Consider the following 4,921-nt stretch of genomic DNA (forward strand, 5'->3'; position numbering starts at 1 on the left):
AGAAGGCCAATAATATTTATGAGTAGTCAACTTACAAAAGACTTACTACAGCAAGTTTAATCAGCAATGAATACAAACATTTTTGACACAAATGGAATCCAACGTTCCGCTTCTGCCTTACCCTTTCTTAAACGTCATATCCTGTCCTTTCTGACTTCTGTCCGTCGCGCGCATGCTTAGTTCTCTTTACGACTCGGCTGGCAAAGATGGCGGACGCACAAGTACGTTCAATTGAACATCGTGGCGTACAATAAATAGCGTCAATTAAGCGGAAAGCATGCGAGGAAAGTATCTCAAAGTAGACTGGGCCCGCCTGTCCTGCATCACTACTCTGGACGGTGCTGACTTAGAATATGTGGACAACTACAAATACCTAGGTGTTTGGTTAGACTAAACTCTCCTTCCAGACTCACATCAAACATCTCCAATCCAAAGTTAAATCAAGAATTGGCTTCCTATTTCGCAACCGATCCTCGACTTTGGCGATGTCATTTACAAAATAGCCTCCAATACCCTACTCAACAAACTGGATGCAGTCTATCACAGTGCCATCCGTTTTGTCACCAAAGCCCCATATACTACCCACCACTGCGACCTGTATGCTCTTGTTGGCTGGCCTTTGCTTCATAATCGTCGCCAAACCCACTGGCTCCAGGTCATCTACAAGCCCCTGCTAGGTAAAGTCCCCCCTTATCTCCGCTCACTGGTCACCATAGCAGCACCCACCTGTAGCACGCGCTCCAGCAGGTATATCTCTCTGGTCACCCCCAAAGCCAATTCTTCCTTTGGCCGTCTCTCCTTCCAGTTCTCTGCTGCCAATGACTGGAATGAACTACAAAAATCTCTAAAACTGGAAACACTTATCTCCCTCACTAGCTTTAAGCACCAGCTGTCAGAGCAGCTCACAGATCACTGCACCTGTACATAGCCCATCTATGATTTAGCCCAAACAACTACCTCTTCCCCTACTGTATTTATTTATTTTATTTTGCTCCTTTGCACCCCATTATCTCCATTTCTACTTTGCACTTTCTTCTACGACAAATCTACCATTCCAGTGTTTTACTTGCTATATTGTACTTACTTTGCCACCATGGACTTTTTTTGCCTTTACCTCCCTTATCTCACCTCATTTGCTCACATTGTACATACTTATTTTTCTACTGTATTATTGACTGTATATTTGTTTTACTGCATGTGTAACTCTGTGTTGTTGTATGTTGTCGAACTGCTTTGCTTTATCTTGGCCAGGTCGCAATTGTAAATGAGAACTTGTTCTCAACTTGCCTACCTGGTTAAATAAAGGTGAAATAAAAATAAATACAAATTGTGTTATTGTTCCAGACCCTGTGCTATGTGGAGCGCGTTGTCTGTGATCCAACTAGGAAGTCTGCTAACTAGGCCTTTACAGCATTGGATGTATGCTTCATCTGTAGTTGATCATCGAAGTATACTGATTTATGGCAGAGTTGATAGCTAAAACATGTCATTGCTAGATAAATGTATGCGCGAGAAGCTCAGTCCTCTTAGATCGGAAATCCCGTAATCGGGATCAAATTCGACAACATCAGGTGAAATCGGAGCGCGCCAAATACAAAATTGTAATATTAAACATTCATGAAAATACAAGTGTCTTACATTGTTTAAAAGCCTAACTTCTTGTTAATCCAGCTGCTTTGTCAGATTTCAAAAAGGCTGTACAGCGAAAACATACCATGGTGATAAAGAAATCACTTACCTTTTAAGATCTTTCTCTTTTTGCAATCCCAAGGGTCCCCGCTACATAACAAATGGTCCTTTTGTTCGATAAAGTCCTTTATATACCAAAAGTCAGTTTAGTTGGCGTGCTTGATTCAGTAATCCACCGGGTTCCCTTGTTCAAAATGAATCCCAAAGGTTACCAAAGTCAAACAACATTTCTAATCAATCCTCAGGCACCCTAATATGTAAATGATCAAATTTAAGATGGAGAAAAGTATGTTCATTACCGGAGATAAATAACGAAGTGTGCACCACAACACAACAGCCAAAATGGGAGCCACTTAGAAAAACTACAAATTCTAGCTCATTTAAAAAAAAAACAAGCCTGAAACTCTTTCTAAAGACTGACATCTACTGGAAGCCATTGGAACTGCAATCTGGGAGGTATAACTTTGATATGCCCATAGACAGCCATTATAATGAGTGGTGAGCTCAAACAACAACAAAAAAATCCCGATGGATTCTCCTCAGGTTTTTGCCTGCTATATCAGTTCTGTTATATTCACAGACATTATTTTAACAGTTTTGGAAACTTCAGTGTTTTCTATCCAATGTTACCAATTATATGCATATCCTAGCTTCTGGGCCTGAGTAACAGGCAGTTTACTTTGGGCACGTCAGTCATCCGAAATACAGAATACTGCCACCGGACCACAAGTTAACCCACTAAAGAAGCCAAAAGCCGCTAGGTGAGTTTTTACGCTAACTTGGCTGGCTGGCTACTCAGCTGTCTACTTTCTCAACTTGTGTATTCCAAATGTCATGGACTATATACGGCTATTGTTTTAGCTTCCTAGTTATTTTTCTCTGCTTTTGATTATAGCTAGCTGACTTTTCTGAACTTTCATTATGGTCAGCTTCATAGATTGTAAATCTTGCTAGTGCATCCTATCTGATCTACTGCTTTTCTGTAGTCAGGTCTATTTCAAAATGCACATTGATTTACCTGCAAATGATGTTTTTCTCACGATGGTCTTCCTAGCCTATGAGGCTCTGATGACACTGCCTAATGGCAACACTGATGCAGTGTAACTTGAAGATGGGTATTTTCAGATCCATGATGGAGCGACGGGTTAGTGTCTGCATAGATCAGTTTTTGACCTGGTGTTATGTATTTTCCCCACAGACGGAGAGGGCTTATCAGAAGCAGCCAACCATCTACCAGAACAAGAAGCATGTTCTGGATGGTGGTGGCAAGGAGGCCATGGAGAAGCTCCCACGCTACCACAAGAGTGTTGGGCTAGGCTTCAAAACCCCAAGAGGTGGGGGCGGAGCTAGCATGTTGGAGTGAACGGCTGTGTGTGAGGCTCCTGCAACTTTTTAGCGAAATAATCTAACTTAACCTACTTTATTGCACTTTTTACAACAAGCGTTTCTTTCTAATACAATATTGTAACTTTCTATGTGGAAATGCCGAGTAATAAGCGACCAAAGGACAATAAATCCACTTCGGAGGCCTACTCCCCGCCAAACAACGAGACAGACATGGCGGAAGGCACAGGTAACAACGTGACACTTACAGAACTTACCCGCGCTCTGGGAGAACTACGTGTTGCTATAGCTGAGGATCTTAAGGCTACTATTGCTGAACTGGACACTAAAATTGAGAGCACCGTTCGAACGGTCGCCTCGCAGGGCCAGAGTATTGTGGACCTTGAGAAAGCCTCTGAATTCAACGCTGGTAGGATCGACGAGTTGGAGAAGCTATGCACGTCATTGCAGGATAGTGTGCAGAGGCTTTCTGTGAAAGTGGTCGACCTGGAGGGCCGATCCAGACGTCACAACCTTCGCGTTGTTGGGCTGGCAGAGGGGATAGAGGCGGGCTCTCGCCCCACCGACTTCTTCGCCAAGCTATTGAAGGATGCAATGGGATCGGATGTTTTGGCTTCAGATCCCCAACTGGACCGTGCACATCGCGCCCTTGTCCCAGTGCCTCGACCGGGCCAACGTCCTCGCCCAGTAATCATCTGTTGTCACAGTTTCAAGACCAAGGATCTTATCCTGCGCGAGGCTCGACTGAGGGGCAACCTGTTACACAAAGGGCACCCCTTCCGTGTCTACGAGGATTATGCGCCCGATGTGGCAAAGCACCGCGCCGGCTACAGAGATGTCATGACCAAACTCTACAAACTCCATCTTCGCCCAGCCTTGCTCTTCCCTGCAAGACTAAGAATTACCCCGCCTTCCGGAGAGAAGATTTGGCTCTCCTCGGTCTCGGACGCAGAGAAGTTTATCCGGGAATATACGCCAATCCCCCGTACAGGTTAGAGTGCCTTGTCATTGTGTGATAGGGTCTGCTCATGGACTCGAACCCATACTATACCATAACGGGTGAAACCGTACTAAACGGTCTCGACAGGGCCTGCCGAACATGTAACACGCTGAGCTGACCAATGGAGGGCGGTTAGAGCTCTCATTTAACGTCAGTTTCACTTTAATTCCGACTGGGTTCGGGGTGGTGCCTGTTTGGGAGGCCTTCCAGGTCTGATCATTGACACTTTCGGATGGATATACTTATGTTCCCCCATTTTTGTTTTGTTTCGTTATTTATTTTTCAATTCTTACATTATTCCTATTACCATACCAGTTAGTTATTGCTTGCGGGGGTCTGGGGGTGATGGCTGGGAAGGGGCAGACGCAAACACCTGGATTGCAAGTTGATGTTTTGTGCTGTTCTGCCTTTGTCATAGCCTGGCCCGCTCTCACGATTAGATTCCCACCAGACCTCCGTGGTGCTTGTGTCTGTGTAGGTGTGCGTACATATAATTACTATGTGTACTTTATTATTAGTATTCTCTCTTAGCATTTTAGTATTAGGTATGTGTATATTTTAAATTAGTGTAGATTACTATTCTGGGGTGGGTATGTAGATGTGTGTGTGTGTGTGTGTGTGTGTCTGTATATATATTTTTTGTAATATTTATTTCTATAAGTATATATTTTTGGTTGTATGTGTATGCACGTGTGTACGTGTGTGTATGTGTATGCACGTGTGTACGTATGTGGGTATGCGTGTATATACTTGCGCATGGGTGTGTGTAGGTAGGTGTGCACGTGTGTATATATGTGCACGTGTGTGTGTGTGTATGTATGTATGTATGTATGTATATGTACAAGTGTGTGTATGTATGTATGTATGTAGGTATGTATGTATGTATAT

At 43.7% G+C, this 4,921-nt stretch overlaps 1 non-coding gene across 1 annotated transcript; it reads left to right on the forward strand.

Annotated features, from left to right (window-relative positions):
- Positions 1 to 2,708: 2,708 nt before the first annotated feature.
- LOC115147439 (small nucleolar RNA SNORD35) lies at positions 2,709 to 2,792 on the forward strand. The gene has a single exon (XR_003866339.1). It is a non-coding gene; the product is annotated as a small nucleolar RNA SNORD35 (small nucleolar RNA).
- The last annotated feature ends 2,129 nt before the right edge of the window (positions 2,793 to 4,921 follow it).

Source organism: Salmo trutta, chromosome 1 (genome assembly GCF_901001165.1).
Source record: "Salmo trutta chromosome 1, fSalTru1.1, whole genome shotgun sequence".
NCBI classification, from domain to species: Eukaryota; Metazoa; Chordata; class Actinopteri; order Salmoniformes; family Salmonidae; genus Salmo; species Salmo trutta.